This window comes from Cherax quadricarinatus, chromosome 91, assembly GCF_038502225.1.
Source record: "Cherax quadricarinatus isolate ZL_2023a chromosome 91, ASM3850222v1, whole genome shotgun sequence".
Classification (NCBI taxonomy): Eukaryota; Metazoa; Arthropoda; class Malacostraca; order Decapoda; family Parastacidae; genus Cherax; species Cherax quadricarinatus.
This window is the reverse complement of record NC_091382.1, coordinates 6,979,862-7,002,229: the sequence shown is the minus strand read 5'-3', so window position 1 is coordinate 7,002,229 and position 22,368 is coordinate 6,979,862. Positions and strand designations below refer to the sequence as shown.

The following is a 22,368-nucleotide window of genomic DNA, read 5'->3' as shown; positions in this document are numbered from 1 at the left end:
AATAAAATCTATGGGCTAGTAGGGTCAGTGAAGTCAATGTGTGGAGGCAACGGAAAGCATGTAAACAAGGAGGAATTAGAATGCTGTGAAGGAAAAGATTGCTGCGAGGGTCATGAAAAATAAGAAGGGGTAGAAGGAGGCGCGCCAGTGTCCATTGAGGGTTTCGTCTCCTCACTATGGCCAGAGATAGCAATATCTCGGTTGACAAGGAAGATGCCGGTACCATGACTTCAGAGACAGGTGAGGTAGAGCAGGTAGAGATCGGGGAGACTGTGGAGGGAACCAAAGAGGTCTGAGAGGGAAGGGGAGTATGAACCTGGAGAAATGTGCCGGTGGCGACAGAAGAGTCCTGTTGTGGAACAGGAGAGGAAGGAGGCTGGAAGGTGACTGGGGAAAAAGTCTGGGGGGGGGACAGGAGAAGAGGGGACCATACGAAAGGGGGAACCTCCACCTTCATGTGAGAGTAAGAAAAGGGGTGAGAACTAGGCACCGAGGCCGAAAAGGAAAACTGTTGTGAACTGTAAACATCGGAGGAATGCGAAGAGACTTGGTCTTATAAGACAGGTGCAACTTTGCAGGTGATAGGCGCGAAGATGCTGGCGTGCGAGGCCTTGCAAACTGAGAAACTAGAGGGCGAGAAGATGTGGAGGTAGGAATACGTAAGGAGGTGGGGATATCAGAAGGTAAAATAGCAAAAGATTAGAGACGGAGGTCACCCTGGAAGACACGACACCGGAGGAGCTGGTAGGCGGGGGGACCATCAAGGTTGAAGGTCTCATAGATACTCGAGAAAACGGAACATGAGGAAGATTCCCCTGAAGGCAGAGCGGAGAGATAGCCATAGCATAAGTAAAGCCTTTGCTCTCCTTAAGACAATGGATTTCTTGTTCATTACGATAGACCTGACATCGGCAGGAAAAAGAAGGATAAGGTTCATTGCAATTGAGACAAGTGGGGGAAAGACTGCAAGATGTATCGGCGTGATCTGTGGCACCGGAGACCAGTTGGGGTATCCAAAGCGCCAGCAGTTTCGACACTGTTGGGGAGTAGAAACCACTTTACGAACCTCTAGGCGATGACCCGCGATGTAAACAAAGGACGATAGTACACGGCAGCCAAAGGTTAACCGGTTGATGTTACTGGGAAAGCGCCTCCGCCTGCGAGCGGGCAGGACATGTGTATCCACGTTGAGAATTGGAAGGTCCTGAAGGGCTAATTGTTCCGAAACATTACACTGTAAAATGGTAAGCAGTAAAACCACTGTACCACTGTAAGAATTGAGAGTAGCATGCTTGTGAACTGTAACAGGAATGTTATCAATGGAAGTAAGATGGGAAAGATCACGAGCTTGTTCTGCATTCTGAACTGTAACGATGCACGCACCGCTTCGAAGAATGTGAAAGGATGTATTTTGGCCAACATGTCGTAAAGTGCTTTACTAATACTATGGTCTGAAAGATAATCAGTTGTAAGGAAAAGTATTTAGTCCACTGTGTACTTGTAAATATGGTGTGTGTAAAGGAAGTGGGTGTTGCGTAGGTCGTTTTTGGGTGGAATGTGCAGACATCGAAGTACTGTAGTCAGCAAATGGTCTGGAACGTTTAGGCGTAGTTCCGCGGGTGGCCTGACCCGAGGTAAGTGGTGATCCGAAAACCTTGCACCGTATTCGGGGAAGTCGTATGCATAGTTAAAGGCATGCAAGAGGCAGAGGCACTAGAAGAAATGGGTGGAGTCGCAGTACCTGGAGCAGATGACTAAGCGTCACCAGTAGAAGGTACAAGGTCCAGTAACGAAGCCGGGTCAGAACAGGATACGGTAACAAAAAGGGGCCTGGGAGAAGGAGGGTTTTTATGGAACAAAGACTCCATGATGATGATAAACCAGCGCTCCGGGATACCAACCTAACATCTACCGAGCTACCTCAGCGGACAAAAGATAGAGTGGTCGGAAATCAGCCGCAAAACATACCTCTTTTGGCTGCCACCTCCCAGAACCAACAGGCAGCCTCTAGAGATACTCCCGTCGCCTGCAGGACACCCCGCCCACCTCGCGTAAATCTGGCAAGGGAGCAGGGTGCATCCAGACAATCCAGATTCCACGGTAAACTACACCTCACCCGAGGAACCTCAGAGCGGGATGAACCCAAGCAAACTTCCCCTTACCTAGATACCGTAATGCCAAAGGGGAGGACACCAGAGGTTACAAATGCGACGGGGAAAAGGGAGGGTTGGGAGGGGGGGGAGGAAAGGAGAAAAAAGGGGGGATGGGATAGGGAAGGGGGTGATTGGGGGTAATTAAGTTTGATCTTAGGAAGGAGACCAAAGGCTCTAATTCCTTAGATCAAGAGCCTCTTCGCCATGTCAAAGAGCTCCCCTTGAAGAGGACCCTAACCAGAAAGAGCCATTGTGGAAGCACTGGCTGAAGAACGGCACTTGACACTATATTTCTGTCTTCAGTGCTCACTGATATCTCCTTTATGTGGGATTTGACATGAGTATATGCACTTTAAGGGTTTCTCATGCATGTTTTCCGCGATCTGCCCCTTCAGGATCTGTCGGAAAGACGCAAATTTGCCCGGAGCTCATGCACACGTTCTCGCACCACCTCAGGAGACCCACTGCCAGGAAGCCATCATAGTGCTTTCTCAGAGATTTGATGTAGTTGAAAACTGATATGGTAAATGGTCAGTCCGTCAGTTTTGTTAGGTGGTCAGTCCGTCAGGTTTGTTAGGTGGTCAGTCCCTCGAGCCTAAAGCATAGGCACAAGGCAAGGCCTTAAACATTAGAGCAGAAGGGAGGGAATGTGAGAGACTAATCACCTCAAAACGACATGCACTGCCTTTAGTGTTATATTAGCCTGTATTCGACTGAAGAAGGCTGATCTACAGGCGAAACGAATCGGAAATAATGATACCGAATTATTGCACATGTCTCTTATTCTCCATCTTCAGTCCATCAGTGCCTGAAGAAGCCTTATCCACGGGCGAAACATCTCGATAAAGTTCCTTTATGCAAATGTGTTGTTTTCCACATTCTTTGCATTTCTTTCCAGTCTTTCATTTTTCTTTATTTTGAGAGAAATTCGGGAACTGAATTACACATTAGCTTTATGGTGAGAATGCTAAGCAAATTATTTCAGTATTCACTCTCTATCAGTCACATTCAGTACCGACATGATAAGTTAGACAACGTGTACAACGTCTGGATATATTCACTTGTAGACGTTTCGCCCTCTAGTGGCTTTATCAGTACATTACATGGACATAATATGAAAACAGACAGCAGTTAATAGAAGATAAGGTAGTCAGTCCCTCAGCCTAGGAGTAACTGATGAACTCTTGTTCTTGGGGACTGATTACCTCGTCTTCCACTGTCTTCTGTATATATTTCTAGTCTTCACATAATGTCCATATATTGATAAAGCCAGTGGATGGCGAAACTTCTACAAGATACCCAGATGATTCCCATGTTTCCAGTCAAAAGTTGAATTGTTTATAAGACTTTTCAGGTCACAGCTGGACATTGTTTAGGCCATTTACTAGTCTCCAGGCATTTAATTTGACCTTGACTCATGATTTCTAAGCTGACAGTATCAAGAGTGAATCTCGACGTCTAGATTATGATTCTAACTGACAGTGTATCTCTCCAGTTAGAATATTTAGTTGATGTATTTGTGAGAGTAAGACACATGTGCAACATCTGGGTATCTTTATTGTAGACGTTTCGCCATCCAGTGGCTTTATCAATACAAATTCTAGGACATAACTTGAAGACAGTAGAACTATGTACAGAAGATGAGGTAATCAGTCCCTCAACCTAGGAGTAGGTGCGAACAGCACCATAGTCGTGGAGATTCTGAAGCAGAAGAAAGAATCCTGGTGCTTATATAGTAACGTCAGGTGAAGCAGACGAGGGCAAATTCACTGGTAGGCGGGATTCCCCAGTGGAAGTAGGTCCTTCCCAAAGAGATGGGTTAGTAGTAGTAGTAGTTGTCGTGAAGGTTATGTACATGTCCTCAGAATTAAGATTCCATGATGTTGCAGTGTCTGACAAGTTGTGTACGAATGGTATATAATATAATGGTATATAATGGTATATACCATTGATGTATTTGTAAATACATAAATGCTTTAGCTTTGCATAATACAGAGTACTGATAGAAAATAATTTATTGTCTATCATTGGAAAGACAGAAAAGGGGAGAGAGAGAGAGAGAGAGAGAGAGAGAGAGAGAGAGAGAGAGAGAGAGAGAGAGAGAGAGAAGGATAAATATAATAGACGAATACAAAAAAGTAACATTCTCAAGGCAGTAAGAAAACAAGGATAGACAAAACTGAAGAAAGATCAAACAAATGGAAAAAAATAGAAAAAATCAAGAAAGAAAATAGGAATGTGAAATGAATCTGAATAAATGGGAATACATAAATGTAAAAAAAAAAAATTAATTCCATTTACATATTCCATTTTATATATTGCTAGCGTCCACAGAATAAAAAAAATAAATTACATATTAAAATGGCTTTACGAATCTTTATTCTTTGATGACGAAAATATTTTTGGAATAAAGAGGGAGATAATTATTATAATTTTATAATTAAATATATATGCAAAAGATGGGAGGGTTGGTTAATTGGGTTTAACGCCTATCGACTACACTATTTTTATTAACGTCTTTCGTAACCTCATCAAATTAATGGCTAAATAGCAATTAATGTGAACTCATAGCATATATACGCTGGGAAAATATACTTCTCAGTATATATATATCCTTTGTGAGAGAGAGGATTACCACTAATACCTTGAATAAAGATCACTAGCACTAAAGCACCTTCTTTGAAGGGTGAAAAAGGATCACTGTATCATCTCACAGCATATATACGATGAGAAAATATATACTTGTCAGTGTATATATCCTTTGTGAGAGACTAGCATCAATTCCTTGAATAAACGTCAAGGCACTTCCCTTTAAGAGTGGAAAATATTTGCTGTATGATCCGCAGCGATAAGTCCAAGCTGTTGTTCCAGAAGCGTTGCCTTTACAAGGTCTTAACCTTGAGAAAGAGCAATTACATTACATTTCTTTGCCAGTATCGGTCTGCATCTCAGTGTCTGATGCCGTTGCGTATCCCCGGCACCTCTGAGCTGTTTCTCAGGAGGTGAGAGCAATGAAGCATTATCCTTGAGAGATGTTTCGTATCTCAGCCTCTGTTGACACAACCTCGTGCTAACACTTCACCCGAGTGTCTCCTAAGAGTGTCAACAAAGGCTTTCCTGGGCTTCTTGTTGTCAGAATTGGTACATGGTGGAGCCTTCAGTCTCCAGAGATCTTCCTGTTTCCCCAAGGTATATCTTGTCACACCCTCTGCATGGTATTATGTAATAATAATATCTTTATTTACTACAAGTACATGTACAACGTATACAGACCATAGTTGACATCAGTGACATACTACTATATAGAAAGTACCTTATTATGCTGAGCATTTCCCGCAAATTAAGTCAGTTTTGACCCAGGATGCTATCCACACCAGTCGACTAACCCCCTGGTACCCATTTTACACTGATGGGTGAACAGGGACAGCATGTGTCTTATGGAAACAAGTCTCTAACGTTTTCCAGCCGTATCGGAGGAGATTCGAACCCCGGACCTCAGTGTGTGAGATGAGTGCTCTACCGATCGAGCTACGGCAAGTTGTTAAGACACATGTATAACATTTGGATGCCTTTATTGATGATTACGCCATCTTTATTTCACTGCTACACCTATGGAAAAATTAGACTTGTGCGACACTTGGGAATCCTTATTGTTCCTCAGTAAAGATAGTGTTGCACATGTAGGGTATATATCTCTGTATATATATATACAGAGGGTTTAACCACTGTTTTAGAGATGCATATTCTTAATTAGTGGTGAATAAGTTAGATGCAGCCTTATCTTCGTGTAGTCGATAGGCTTTATACCTTGTTATGCAATTAGAGAAGGACAAGTCATGTTATTGTTCCTGGAACAGTTCAAAATTAACCCATGTATTCAAAATGTAAAGTGGTAGACGTTTCGGTCCCTTTTGAAAAGTGGTTCAAGATAGACCTTAATTTTGAGTTGAATTGAATTTCATGGTGTACACTAACTGCAATTTTCTTTGAGAGTTTGCTGTCTCTTTCTATTTTGACTTTTGTAAATAACGTTTTGACACTTCCTGGACCTGATAATGGTGCAAGAAGTACCGAAACTTCGCTTAGTTTTAATTTATAACTGTGTTAGTGGCACGGTACCTGGTGACTTTCATTTCTCCCTATCACTGCCTAGTATCAAACAAATTTAAGATATGGCTAGACATTTCTAACCATTTTGAACATGATAATGATACAAGACCTGACCGAAACGCCGTCTAATTACCCTGTCTAATGTTAACTTGGTTAATTGGGAAAACGTTTATCGACTACACAAGAATCAAGGTTGAATCTGACCTATTGATCACCAATTAAGAATACTTTGATTCTTAAAAGAAGAAGTTAAAGTGAACTTTGATTATAAATAAGCTTTAAGTACATAAATACAGCCACACAATGATCATATGTAGTAATATATGCAATAAGATCAGAGTAAATATGTGATATCACAATATGTAAAACACCCATTGTGTGATGATTTTAGGGGCCCCTTCAGACCTCAAATTCTAACAAAATAAATTTTAATAGAGATAAAAATCAAAATATAAAATATGAATTAGTACTGTCCGAAGCAAATAATTGAAAATTAAAATAAAGCAAGGCTAATATGTATACATACAGTAGACCCTCGAATTTAGTAGTGCCTTTTTTGTATGCAAAACTATTATTATTATCTATACAATGAATTGTTTAATATTTTTGGGTGTCTAGAATGGTTTAATTGGATTTACATTATTTCCTATGGGAAATATTAACAAAACATACATTTTATAGATAAAAATAGTTTTGCATACAGAAAAGGCACTACTAAATTCGAGGGTCTTCCGATTTTGCTGATGTTGGCAAGGCGCTCAAGAATCCCTGGGATGAACAAGACACCGGATTTAGCGCTCTGTGGTCACTGGTGGTCGTGATTACTGTGAAGTCCAGCCCCAGAAGGTACCAACGCCAGTCAAGATACACAGCTGGTAGCGTAATTAATCGAGTTTGGCTTCCGGCCGTTGTAGAAAATTGGAGATTTCGTAGATGATGTTGAAGGAATGCTTGATCAGTTCCAGGGCTACGAGAAACAGTAAAGTTCTCAAAATGAGGAAGCCGAAGAATGCGTTGATCAGCCCAGGGGTAGAATGACAGCAGAGTTCTCAACATGAGGAAGCTGAAGAATGCGTTGATCAGCCCAGGGGTAGAATGACAGCAGAGTTCTCAACATGAGGAAGCTGAAGAATGCGTTGATCAGCCCAGGGGTAGAATGACAGCAGAGTTCTCAACATGAGGAAGCTGAAGAATGCGTTAATCAGCCCAGGGGTAGAATGACAGCAGAGTTCTCAACATGAGGAAGCTGAAGAATGCGATAATCAGCCCAGGGCTAGAATGACAGCAGAGTTCTCAACATGAGGAAGCTGAAGAATGCGTTAATCAGCCCAGGGGTAGAATGACAGCAGAGTTCTCAACATGAGGAAGCTGAAGAATGCGTTAATCAGCCCAGGGGTAGAATGACAGCAGAGTTCTCAACATGAGGAAGCTGAAGAATGCGTTGATCAGCCCAGGGGTAGAATGACAGCAGAGTTCTCAACATGAGGAAGCTGAAGAATGCGTTGATCAGCCCAGGGGTAGAATGACAGCAGAGTTCTCAAAATGAGGAAGCTGAAGAATGCGTTGATCAGCCCAGGGGTAGAATGACAGCAGAGTTCTCAACATGAGGAAGCTGAAGAATGCGTTGATCAGCCCAGGAGTAGAATGACAGCAGAGTTCTCAAAATGAGGAAATCACGTTTTAGACCTATGCCTAGATCATGCAGCTCGCCTCGTCTCGCTTGTGTCAGGTGACCCGAACCCCCGCAGCAAGGCTGGGAAGAAACACAAAATTACTAGCAGGACAAGTAGTCACATGATACGCTCAAGGTCTTTAAAAGAAATGGTGAGGACTAAGAAAATTATGTTAATATAGTAGTCAAGTCCAATTTACACAAACTAAAACTTTAACAAAATCTACCACAAAAGTAGAACTTTTGTCTATATTAAATTAACTGAAAACCCAACATGATATAGCAAATAACCAAGGGTGGAATCGCATACTTACAGACGTGATGGAAGCAGGAAGCCAAGTTCCTCCGTCAGCAGAGTCCCTTGTTAACTCCCACCGGGTGTTGAAAGGGGCAATAGGTAGAGGTAACGACTCACACACCCCTTTCAGAACACTCATGCTACCAATTATACTACCTCCACCACTCATAGTTTCACTTTTATCTAGTGAACTTCTCCCAAAAATAGTGAACTTCCAAGCGTTTTCGTGATTGCTCTCATTATCAAGGTCCTTGATAATGTGATAAGTGATTTATTTTCCATTGGAGTCCTTATTTCCATTGGAGTCCTTGTCTAATACATGATGTAAACACAGTAATGTAAGCAATAGTGAACTTAAAAGCGCTTTCGTGATTGCTGTCATTATCAAGGTCCTTGATTATGTGATAAGTGACTTATTTTCCATCGGAGTGCTTGACTTATTTCCATTGGGATCCTTGTCTAATGCTTGATGCAAGTTTCGTGGAGCTTCGTCTCAGCAAGCTTTCCCCTCTAAGCTGCCAGGGAAAGCTGTGACAAGAGGGGAGTCTGCTAGAGGTTTCAGTTTGCCGGCAGCCACGGTGACGCACGGAGCTCCCTCGCTCCTTACCGCGCGTGCACAGTGCTCAGTCTGGCTTGCGAGCTCCCCGCAACCGCTTGCTCGCCGGGGTTATTAAACCAGCCGTGTGCTCAAGCAACGCACTCAAGCATGTTATGGTTTATGCATTTACAAAAAAACAATAGAAATTATGCTTGCTAAAGTGTATATGAGTGTACGCATATTGCAAAATACTTTACAGTAGTTAATTCACCTAATGTCAGTTTCCATAGTTTAATTGTAAACACAATGTTGATTGCAAATAAAAGCTAATTTAACGCTGAAAGATGTTAATCTGCTCTAAGCTTAAAATTAGTTGAAGAAAACGGTGAAGAACGTCTTTATTTTTCATCCGCCTAATTATCGCAATTTGTAGCGAGTGAAAATCTAGCTTATTAAGGCTTCAAGAGGTCGCGGTGAAGTGTACCAAGAGTACTTTACCCAGGCAAGAGTACTTTACCCAGGCAAGAGTACTTTACCCAGGCAAGAGTACTTTACCCAGGCAAGAGTACTTTACCCAGGCAAGAGTACTTTACCCAGGCAAGAGTACTTTACCAAGGCAAGAGTACTTTATCAAGGCAAGAGTACTTTACCCAGGCAAGAGTACTTTACCCAGGCAAGAGTACTTTACCCAGGCAAGAGTACTTTACCCAGGCAAGAGTACTTTACCAAGGCAAGAGTACTTTACCCAGGCAAGAGTACTTTACCCAGGCAAGAGTACTTTACCCAGGCAAGAGTACTTTACCCAGGCAAGAGTACTTTACCCAGGCAAGAGTACTTTACCCAGGCAAGAGTACTTTACCCAGGCAAGAGTACTTTACCCAGGCAAGAGTACTTCACCCAGGCAAGAGTACTTCACCCAGGCAAGAGTACTTCACCCAGGCAAGAGTACTTTACCCAGGCAAGAGTACTTTACCAAGGCAAGAGTACTTTACCCAAGCAAGAGTACTTTACCAAGGCAAGAGTACTTTACCCAAGCAAGAGTACTTTAACCAGGCAAGAGTACTTTAGTTAAGGTAAGAGCCTTACCTTGCTGTCTGTACGACGTCAAGTTTACCAAACTTTACTCCATGTTTTGTCTTCTCTGTGTCTTGGCTTCCCGTCTGTCTGTCTGTACCAGTGATGGTGTTGCTGTCTTTCCCTGTCTGTCTCTTTAACTCTGTCTCCGTGACTCCTGCTGTTAGTCTTTTGTCGTCTACCACTGTCTACCAGTATCTACCACTGTCTACCTCTGTCTACCAATGACTGCCTGTCACTGTCTACCACTATTTACCAGTGACTGCAACAATCTATCGCTGACTATCTACCGCTGGTTGTCTATCGGTCATTGTCTACCACTGTTTACTGTCTGCCACTGAACCATTTATTACTGTTTACCCATCCCTCTGTTTATTCATCCCCCTCTTTATCCACCCTCTTTATCCATTACTCTCTCTATCCATTACTCTTTTTATCCATTACTCTCTTTATCCATTACTCTCTTCATTCACGCTCTTTATCCATCTCTTTCTTTGCCCATACTCTCTTTATTCATCCCTCTTTATTTATTCTTCTCTTTATCCATCCATCTTTTTATTCATCCTTCTCTTTGTACATTCCTCTCTCTCTATTCATTTCTCATTTATTCCTCTCTTTATCCATCCTTCCATCCATTCCTCTTTATTTATTCTTCTCTTCATCCATCTTCCTCTTTATCCATTCATCTCTTTATTCATCTCTTTCCTCATTCCTCTTTATTCATCTCTTTCTTTATTCATCCCTCTCTTTATCCATCCCTCTCTTTATTCGTCCCTCTCTTTATCCATTCCTTTTCCATTCCTCTCTTTATCCATCTCTCTCTTTAGCCGTCCTCCTTTTTATCAATTCCTCTCTTTATCCTTCTCTCTCATTATCCATTCCTCTCTTTATCCATCTCAACCATTCCTCTCTTTAGCCGTCCTTTTAATCCATTCATCTCTTATCCATCTCTCTCTGTTCACCTGCATTTGTATTACTCTATTCACTTACGTAGTGATCTCCGTACTAGTCTCTGTATCATGTCTATCTATCTCATACAAGCAAAGAGAATTACGTTGTGCCTGTCTTCTTTTCCTTCATCACTGTCCCTCTCCCTATTTACTCCTCTTCCCCTGTCCTCTCTGGCCTCTCCCAGTTCCTTTATTCTCATGCTCCTCCTCCATTTTACACGGAGGTCAAAAATGTGATGGCCTGAGTTTGCTTACGTCAATTAATTTGGTTGTGTACATAAAAAGTTTTACTGGCCTTGGAGAACTGGAGTGGCTCTTGATCCAGGGAATGACAGCTACCCTACTCTTGGATCAAACCTGTACACTATTCCCTCAGTAGCTGTATGACACACTACGAGTTTAGCGCTCCTTTATGGTTGATAATAATAATAATAATAATAGTAATAATAGTAATAAAATTAGCAATAATAATAGCAATAATAGTAATAATAATAGTAATAAAATTAGCAATAATAATAATAACAATAATAGTAATAATAATAGTAATAAAATTAGCAATAATAATAATAGCAATAATAGTAATAATAATAGTAATAAAATTAGCAATAATAATAATAGCAATAATAGTAATAATAATAGTAATAAAATTAGCAATAATAATAGCAATAATAGTAATAATAATAGTAATAAAATTAGCAATAATAATAGCAATAATAGTAATAATAATAGTAATAAAATTAGCAATAATAATAATAGCAATAATAGTAATAATAATAGTAATAAAATTAGCAATAATAATAATAGCAATAATAGTAATAATAATAGTAATAAAATTAGCAATAATAATAATAGCAATAATAGTAATAATAATAGTAATAAAATTAGCAATAATAATAATAACAATAATAGTAATAATAATAGTAATAATTATATTGTACTACTAGTAATAATCATAATAATAGTAGTAATAATAATGATAATATATTACTAGTAACAATAATAATAATAGCAATAATAGTAATATTAATGATAATATACTACTACTAGTAATAGTCACAATAACAATAATAATTAATATTGCATTACTACTGGTAATAGAAATAATAATAATAATGATAATCTTTCCATGAGGGGAGAATTTAAGAGACGTTTTGTTTAAATAAAACGTAATTAAGTCTTGATAAAACTCTGTACAGGGTTAAACGTCTTGGTATAAAACTTGTCACTTTATACTGATAGTCGGTGCGAATAGATACGTGAACAAACACTTGGGATTATTTATTAGAAAACGTTTCGGTCTTGGGACCTTGGCGAAAGTCCCAAGAGCGAAACGTTTAATAACATATCCTGCTATTAGTAACGTTTTTTAGTAAAAAAAAGTTGGGTTTATTTTTGGACATACACTAGACGCCTCGTTTCGCTCGAAAGGTGAACTCAGAACAATAAATTTCATTCCCAACGTTTCCCTCTTTCTTTCGGACTTGTCTTGTGGTCTTCTCTGCTGCTTTCTTGCTAAGATCTGACTTGACAATGGCCCAGAAAGGTCAGAAACGTCGTCTCAGCTTTATTTTCCTCAGTGTGGGACTATTGCGAAACGTTTTTCAACTGGTATAAACACTGGAATGCTATTATAGGTAGTAGTCGTCTTACGACCTATCCATCTTACGACCGCTCACACTTACGACTATAAATTTTTGTACGCCTGGCAGCACAAATGAGGCCGTAAGATAGTGACAATCTACCACTGACTGTCTACAACTATCTACCACTGTCTATCACCATCTACCACTGACTGTCTACCACCATTTACCACTGTCTACAACTGTCTACCGCTGTCTACAACTGTCTACCACCATTTACCACTGCAACTGCCTACCACTGTCACTGTCTACAACTATCTACCACTGACTGTCTACCACCATTTGCCACTGTCTGCAACTGTCTACCACCATATACCACTGTCTACAACTGTATCGCTGTCTACCACCATCTACCACTGACTGTCTACAACTCTCTACCACTGTCTACCACAATTTACCACTGTCTACAACTGTCTAACACCATCTGTCACCATCTACTACAGACTGTCTACCACCATCTACCACTGTCTACAACTATCTACCACTATCCCTCAGCTCTGTGTGAACTAAGTCACAAAACTGAATTTTTCCACAATATTCCAAAGTGCTTAAACACCGTTTTCATTATCGATGTTTCGCAGAGCGAAACCCCGGGAAATCTCTACCATACTACATGTATATATATATATATATATATATATATATATATATATATATATATATATATATATATATATATATATATATATAAATATATATATGCAAAACAACCACTCTGAAAGAATAGAGAAATTCCAAGCGCTTTCGTGACTACTCACATTATCAAGGAACTATGAAAGTGAAGCATCCAAGGAAGCTATATAAGGGGTCTGGCCAGCACCTCACTATCAGATCCCACAACGGTTAAACACGTGACGCGCGCCGACCCAACTTGGATAGGTCCTTTGCACAACCACCAACAAACTATTCTACCCAAGAAAATTTTTAAAATTATTATTTGTCCAGTGTATTATTAAATTCTTCCCAAATTCTATTAATTATAAATGGATCTAATTTATATAACCCAAAGGAAATATTCATATTATTGTCAAAACTGCTTTTTATGAAACAAGATTCAATTATATTCCTGTCGACCATGGACTTGCTTGATACTACTTTCTCAACTTTTTGAAAATCAACTGGATGGTTAAAATCCAATGCTCTATTTATTCATGTAAGAGATTTTAACCATCCAATTGATTTTCAAAAAGTTGAGAAAGTAGTATCAAGCAAGTCCATGGTCGACAGGAATATAATTGAATCTTGTTTCATAAAAAGCAGTTTTGACAATAATATGAATATTTCCTTTGGTTTATATAAATTAGATCCATTTATAATTAATAGAATTTGGGAAGAATTTAATAATACACTGGACAAATAATTTTTAAATTTTCTAGGGTAGAATAGTTTGTGGGGTGAGTTGTGCAAAGGACCTATCCAAGTTGGGTCGGCGCGCGTCAGGTGTTTAACCGTTGTGGGATCTGATAGTGAGGTGCTGGCCGGACCCCTTATATAGCTTCCTTGGATGCTTTACTTTCATAGTTCCTTGATAATGTGAGTAGTCACGAAAGCGCTTGGAATTTCTCTATTCTTTCAGAGTGGTTGTTTTGTATATATATATATATATATATATATATATATATATATATATATATATATATATATATATATAATGATTGTTCTGACTAACAGTTAATTAACTATTTTTGTTCAAAGTGTTTTGGGTCATAATACTTTTATTTTTGAGAGTGTGTCTGCTTTAGAAGAAGACGCATTGACTTTGAATTTGAAGCAGAAACACTCTAAAATATGAGTCTCCTGAGGCACATTGTGTCTGCTGTTTACTCACGTGTGCCTCAACTCTAGGATAGAGTGCGACAACCCTGTGTTTAGAGAGCGTCAACTCTAGCACAGAGTGCCACTACCCTGGTTTAGAGTACGTCAACTCTAGCACAGAGTGCATTTACCTTGGTTTAAAGTACGTCAACTCTAGCACAGAGTGCCTCTACCCTGGTTTAGAGTGCATCAACTCTAGCACAGAGTGCCTCTACCCTGGTTTAGAGTGCATCAACTCTAGCACAGAGTGCCACTACCCTGGTTTAGAGTGCATCAACTCTAGCACAGAGTACCACTACCCTGGTTTAGAGTGCATCAACTCTAGCACAGTGCCACTACCCTGGTTCAGAGTGCATCAACTCTAGCACAGAGTGTCTCTACCCTGGTTCAGAGTGCGTCAACTCTAGCACAGAGTGCATTTACCCTGGTTTAGAGTGCATCAACTCTAGCACAGAGTGCCACTACCCTGGTTTAGAGTGCATCAACTCTAGCACAGAGTGCCACTACCCTGGTTTAGAGTGCATCAACTCTAGCACAGAGTGCCACTACCCTGGTTTAGAGTGCATCAACTCTAGCACAGTGCCACTACCCTGGTTTAGAGTGCATCAACTCTAGCACAGAGTGCATTTACCCTGGTTTAGAGTGCGTCAACTCTAGCACAGAGTGCATTTACCCTGGTTTAGAGTGCGTCCATTTCTGCTGATGCTCACCCTGGAATAGAAATTTTAATTCATGAAGTAAAATTGTTTTTTCTGAATAGTTGTGAGTTCGTTCGTGTTCTCTCAGCGAAAAACCTAAAATATAACATACATTAAGGTCAGTTCACCGATAGTGGGAATTTCCAAGAAAAACTATATATATACATATATATATATATATATATATATATATATATATATATATATATATATATATATATATATATATATATATATATATATATATATCGTGCCAAATAGGCAGAATTTGCAATCTTGGCTTAAATAGCAACGTTCATCTTGCTATATAGGACAAGTGAAAATTTGTGTATGCAATAATTTCGCCAAAATCATTCTGAACCTAACGAAAAAAATATATTTCACTGTGTTTGTTTAGTATTAAATTATTGTAAACAGATCTAAAATATATTTAGTTGGGTTAGGCTAAAATAAATTGTTCTTGTTATAATAAGGTTAGGTAAGTTTTCTAAGTTCCTTTTGGTGCAAAATTATAAATTTTTACATCAACATTAATGAAAAAAAATATATCTTTAAACGTATAAGAGAAAATTTTAGAAAGGACTTAATTTAAAATGAGTTCTTGCTAATTGACCAGTTCTACATATTCGGCACGACATATATATATATATATATATATATATATATATATATATATATATATATATATATATATATATATATATATATATATAACGCAAGATAAAAAGCAAGCAGAATTCCCACCCCAAACAGACTGTAATCTATGATTTCTCTAAGAAGCAGCACATCGGACAACACTTACACTCTGCCACGGAATGTATATGGAACAACTTATTGTAAAAGTGGTGTTGGAACCCACGGCCAGCCAGTTCGATGCCATATCTTTCAGTTTACGACCGGGTCATCACGATTTCGTTTGTGTTTAGTCAAGGGATGATAATGTTTTTATCTGTAAAGTATATACTAATTATAGCCATACTTTTTAAAGGGGTGAATTGGTAAGCCAGTGGAAGGCCTCGGTCAGATGACCAAAAGCTAAAACTGAAGGTCTTCATGTGACTAAGATCCACGTCAGGGAACATTTGTCCTGCTTCTTGACAAACCTGACCTGACCTGACCTGACCTGACCTGACCTGACCTTCCTGACAAACCATACCTAGCGTGTACAGTATACAACTGTTACAGGGTTAATTAACATAAATAACCTACTTTATACAATGTTAGTGTTTATACAGAGGCTTCCGGACGATTTTACAAATTAATTAACATCTGAACGATTCATTAAATTACTTAAATTTTATTATTTGCAATATCTAACGATTTAAAAATTTTTTTTTATAATTAATGATAATTTGCAATATTCTTGTAAAATATTGTATGGAAGATATCACAATGAAACGAGTGATTGTTAAAATGACTAAATACCTCAGTGAAAATAGCAAATTAAACCTAAGTACTTTCGTGTGTTTACACACATCTTCAGAGGAAAATATATGTGTAAGATATGTCCGAAAATGTGTGTGTAAAGACATGAAATTGCTCACTTCAGTATAACATCTGAAATGGGGAAAGCTGAAGTAGAACACTTTCGTTATATGCTGAAATATGTTGTTAATTGTGAGAACAGTACTATGAGAGCTAACTGGGATTCATAGGGATGCTGTGGGGATTAGAATCGGCTACTGGCTTAGCGGAATTCCCTTATTTCGAATCCTGTTAGTTGGCTTCAGTAACTTTTAAATGCATTCTGTTTATCCAGAGGTAGTACCAAGTGGATAATACTGACGTATTTTATTCACGGCAGCGAGCCAAACCCGAACGGGTTCATAAAGCACTTGGTTATGGGAGACAATCAGGTTTAATTCGAGGAAGAGAAGGTATACTCACCGTGAGGTGCGTGTATACATGCTAAGAGTTTACTGTTAACGATATTTTAGGCAATATATATACGTGACTGGTGGTATACAGGTGACATGTAGCCTTAGTGACCCTAGTGTAGTAGATAGGCTTTAAACCTTATAAACTAACAGCAACCAATGTTACTACTAATGATTATAAATACTATTATAACCCATTAACTGAATCAGAAACGAAATATATTAGACAATTACGAAATCGTAATGACACGATTGCAAAAGATTGCTGGCCGAGTGGCTAACGCATCGGTCAGAAGTTTTATGACTCTCTAATCGCGGGTTCTAACCCCACCCGTGGTGTGATACGGTCACTGTGGCGAAGACGGAATCGAACTGTTGTAAATAAGATCTCAAATCGGTAATGAAAACTTTACATCAAGTTGTGAGGGAGGAAGAATACAAGGATAACCTAAAGGAATGTCAAGATAATGGAAGACGGGCACAACAGAAACGAGAAGACAAGTTCCCTACTTGTATGTCTCATAACAATAAAAATTCTTTCAAATGAGCTGATGTAGGTAACAGCTCATAGCTTGCCAATAAAGTTAGGAATCCTTAACCTGTAAATAGCTTGTCAATAAAACTAGGGATCCTTAACCTTGTGTAAAAAAAAAAAAAAAAAAAAAAGTGTCTTCCGAAGCTTTAAGAAAATGACAATACTAAGAAAGAAATTTTTAAGATATAAACCCAGCTCTAAGTTGGGTATTAATATTCCATATGCACACTGCAATATTATCCCCTAATTCTACGTCTTTCTAGAGAATGCAAATTACCTGCCTTCAATTCACTGTAGAGGTGTATGAAAACAGTAGAAGATAAGGTGTACCTTTTGTACACAAATAACCCACACATGGGATACAGAGGAGCTTATGACGACGACGTTTCGGTCCGACTTGGACCATTTACAAAGTCACACAGTGTGACTTTATAAATTGGACCATTGCAAAGTCACACAATTTGGCTTTGTAATTGGTCCAAGAGAGACCGAAACGTCGTCGGGTTACTTGTGTATTGTGCCAGTCACGATATTGTGCCTTGTTGTTGTTAATACCGATTGCATACTGACTGATTCGTGGCTTTCAAAGCCCGATCATGTTTACTCCAGAAGAGGACGTGCTTAGGGAACAGTCATGACCCGTACCAGGATATTAAAGAACGATGTTAGTATTGGCAAGGCCATTACTATCATGTGCTATAAATCTACGTTAAGTAGAAATGGTCCAAAAAGGAGAAAAAAATAGGTCAAAGTCCTAAATATCGGTAAGAGGAACTATGTTTACCAATGTTTACCAGATTAATGACCTTTTTATCTTGTCGGTGTCAATATAAAGTTGAGATATTTGTCTTTGCATGTTTTGATGTCTTCTTTGGGAAGGTGATGTCTTATTTGCGAAGGTGATGTCTTATTTGCGAAGGTGATGTCTTATTTGCGAAGGTGATGTCTTATTTGCGACGGTGATGTCTTATTTGCGAAGGTGATGTCTTATTTGCGAAGGTGATGTCTTATTTGCGAAGGTGATGTCTTATTTGCGAAGGTGATGTCTTTGCTCTGATTTCTTTGCTCTCTGGCCTTATGGCTCTGATTAAGACATTCACTTCGGAGGCCTTTTGCCACGAATGGTTTCTTTAGTCCTAAAGAAGCTACTGGTGGCGAAACGTTTACTGGACGTTTTGATCAGTACGTAAGTGGTTTTTAACTACAACCTGTTGGTATCACCTTTATATTTCCACTATTAGTTTCCGACAAGGCTTATTTAAAGCCAAAAAAAAATTAGGCCTTTTTATGGAGATTAAAGGTGAATAATTTTATTTGGGTTACCTTGAAATCCATTTCTGCAAAAATGTTTTTTTTCTCATTTTGTTAGCTGAAAATATATGTACATCGGCAAGTACATTAATTAGTTTTCCTAATGTGACCTTGTATCAAGGAGAGGGTCCTTGTTTTTCTCTGTGATACTCGGTATTCTTGCTAAAATTTCTATACAAATGATAGTTGTTTAACAACTGGGATAACGTAACGTTTTACGTAGAGTTAATATAGGTAAAACTGTGACCACAAATGCAAGTTTATACAGACGAATCTCCAGCTAGCATAGCCGTGACGAACTCTAGTTCAAGTGAGTCATGTTGATGTTGAGGGGACTTGAGCTAGAGTTCTACACAGCCATGCTAGCTGGAGATTCGTCCGAGAAAACTTACGTAGTTTTTTTTATGAAGCTTTATAGACAGTAAAACGTTAGAATAAATCAGCCTGCACTAGTTTTATAATTACTTTCCGCGGCACATTGAAGTATCCAGTGAAATCTAAGCCGTATACTCCACTAATGAGTATGACGTGTAAAACTTAGGTAACTTTGTGGTATAATTTCTGTGTTGGAAGTGACCAAGATCCCAGGAGAAAACGTTTTCTAATATATATATATATATATATATATATATATATATATATATATATATATATATATATATATATATATATATATATATATATATTGTGTGTGTGGGTGTGAGTTGTAGATATATCCGACTTGTAAACTTGTCGGTATTCGGTAGGGTATCCCATTCCGACTACCACTGACAACGAACAACCAACTCTCCTATTCTTGATTTGCCTCCCGCCATGATAGTTCGGACGTTAACTCAATATTCCGCCCCATTTACCCTCTCCACTACACTGATCAAGCTGTTTTCTTTTCGACAGACGAAAGGAACACGAGGGAGTGGTAGTCTTGCTAAAGAAAATTTGGTTTCTGTCCTGTTTTCTACTTGTGTTCTATGAATAAATCTCGTTTTCATATACATTACAGTTCGTAGATATTTGTTTGGAATAAACAACAAAAGAAAGTACATGTTATTCCAGGATATATGGAATATTGTTAGAACCAGTTGTACTCCAGTTACCTAAACCAGGAGTCCTACTCCAGTTACCTATACCAGGAGTTCTACTCCAGTTACCTATACCAGGAGTTCTACTCCAGTTACCTAAACCAGGAGTTCTACTCCAGTTACCTAAACCAGGAGTTCTACTCCAGTTACCTAAACCAGGAGTTCTACTCCAGTTACCTATACCAGGAGTTCTACTCCAGTTACCTATACCAGGAGTTCTACTCCAGTTACCTATACCAGGAGTTCTACCCCAGTTACCTAAACCAGGAGTTCTACTCCAGTTACCTAAACCAGGAGTTCTACTCCAGTTGCCTAAACCAGGAGTTCTACTCCAGTTGCCTAAACCAGGAGTTCTACTCCAGTTACCTAAACCAAGAGTTCTACTCCAGTTACCTAAACCAGGAGTTCTACTCCAGTTACCTAAACCAGGAGTTCTACTCCAGTTACCTAAACCAGGAGTTTTACTCCAGTTACCTAAACCAGGAGTTTTACTCCAGTTACCTAAACCAGGAGTTCTACTCCAGTTACCTAAACCAGGAGTCCTACTCCAGTTACCCAGTTACCTATACCAGGAGTTCTACTCCAGTTACCTATACCAGGAGTTCTACTCCAGTTACCTATACCAGGAGTTCTACTCCAGTTACCTATACCAGGAGTTCTACTCCAGATACCTAAACCAGGAGTTCTACTCCAGTTACCTAAACCAGGAGTTCTACTCCAGTTACCTATACCAGGAGTTCTACTCCAGTTATTAAACCAGGAGTTTTACTCCAGTTACCTAAACCAGGAGTTCTACTCCAGTTACCTAAACCAGGAGTTCTACTCCAGTTACCTAAACCAGGAGTTCTACTCCAGTTACCTAAACCAGGAGTTCTACTCCAGTTACCTAAACCAGGAGTTCTACTCCAGTTACCTAAACCAGGAGTTCTACTCCAGTTACCTAAACCAGGAGTTCTACTCCAGTTGCCTAAACCAGGAGTTCTACTCCAGTTACCTAAACCAGGAGTTCTACTCCAGTTACCTAAACCAGGAGTTCTACTCCAGTTACCTAAACCAGGAGTTCTACTCCAGTTACCTAAACCAGGAGTTCTACTCCAGTTACCCAAACCAGGAGTTCTACTCCAGTTACCTAAACCAGGAGTTCTACTCCAGTTAATTAAACCAGGAGTTCTACTCCAGTTAATTAAACCAGGAGTTCTACTCCAGTTACCTAAACCAGGAGTTTTACTCCAGTTACCTAAACCAGGAGTTTTACTCCAGTTACCTAAACCAGGAGTTCTACTCCAGTTACCTAAACCAGGAGTCCTACTCCAGTTACCTAAACCAGGAGTTCTACTCCAGTTAATTAAACCAGGAGTTCTACTCCAGTTAATTAAACCAGGAGTTCTACTCCAGTTAATTAAACCAGGAGTTCTACTCCAGTTACCTAAACCAGGAGGTCTACTCCAGTTACCTAAACCAGGAGTTCTACTCCAGTTACCTAAACCAGGAGTTCTACTCCAGATACCTAAACCAGGAGTTCTACCCCAGTTACCTAAACCAGGAGTCCTACTCCAGATACCTAAACCAGGAGTTCTACTCCAGTTACCTAAACCAGGAGTTCTACTCCAGATACCTAAACCAGGAGTTCTACTCCAGATACCTAAACCAGGAGTTCTACTCCAGTTACCTAAACCAGGAGTTCTACTCCAATTACCTAAACCAGGAGTTCTACTCCAGTTGCCTAAACCAGGAGTTCTACTCCAGATACCTAAACCAGGAGTTCTACTCCAGTTACCTAAACCAGGAGTTCTACTCCAGATACCTAAACCAGGAGTTCTACTCCAGTTACCTAAACCAGGAGTTCTACTCCAGATACCTAAACCAGGAGTTCCACTCCAGTTACCTAAACCAGGAGTTCTACCCCAGTTACCTAAACCAGGAGTCCTACTCCAGATACCTAAACCAGGAGTTCTACTCCAGATACCTAAACCAGGAGTTCTACTCCAGATACCTAAACCAGGAGTTCTTCACTAGCATTATGGTAACCCTTCAATGTTGAGCAACACTGAACGTAAACAAGATATTGAATAATGTTTATGAATTGCTTTGTTTACAGAGGGCTTTGTCCGCCTCAAATTACAATGCCTGCAAGCAAACTCTCTTCAAATTCTATCGCATTTACCTCGACTAATTTTGCTATTATTGTTAAAATCAAATTATGTATTAATTAAATATGTAAGCCGGGATGTACTGCTTAACATTTGGTAAATTATTTAGATAAGATTTGTTAGAAGCCGGGCATGTGCTTCCTGATGCGGGTTTTAGTCATATGGCGACCTGTAGCTTAAGCTTTTGGTTATCTGGCCGAGGCCTTCCACTGGCTTACCACTCCACCCTGTTAGTTTTTTTTTCTGTAGTGAATACATAAGTCCCAAGAATAACCTCATCAGCAAAAGTTAGACCAGGAAGGACCCTAGCCACGGACTTAGGTGCCTTTAGCTACTCAGACGAGCTACTCACAGCGGGTCCCAAGCCCAAACTTTGCTGGCAGTGTGTACCATAAACCACGGGTAACTGGTCTGCCAAGTGGCGAATTAGAACCGCTTAGCTCGGATCTTGAACCGCTTAATTAAACT

At 39.4% G+C, this 22,368-nt stretch overlaps 1 protein-coding gene across 2 annotated transcripts in view; it reads left to right on the top strand.

Annotated features, from left to right (window-relative positions):
- The window catches only part of LOC128704827 (uncharacterized), a 285,286-nt gene that overhangs the window by 91,994 nt on the left and 170,924 nt on the right, over positions 1-22,368 (top strand). Inside the window, exon 1 of one of the 2 annotated variants that reach the window (XM_070104360.1) lies at positions 9,609-9,844. The exons of the other annotated variant lie outside the window; for it this stretch is intronic. The gene's annotated coding sequence lies outside the window, so the exon portion shown is untranslated. Of the gene's footprint in view, positions 1-9,608; positions 9,845-22,368 lie in introns of those variants that run through there. 2 annotated transcript variants of the gene reach the window in all.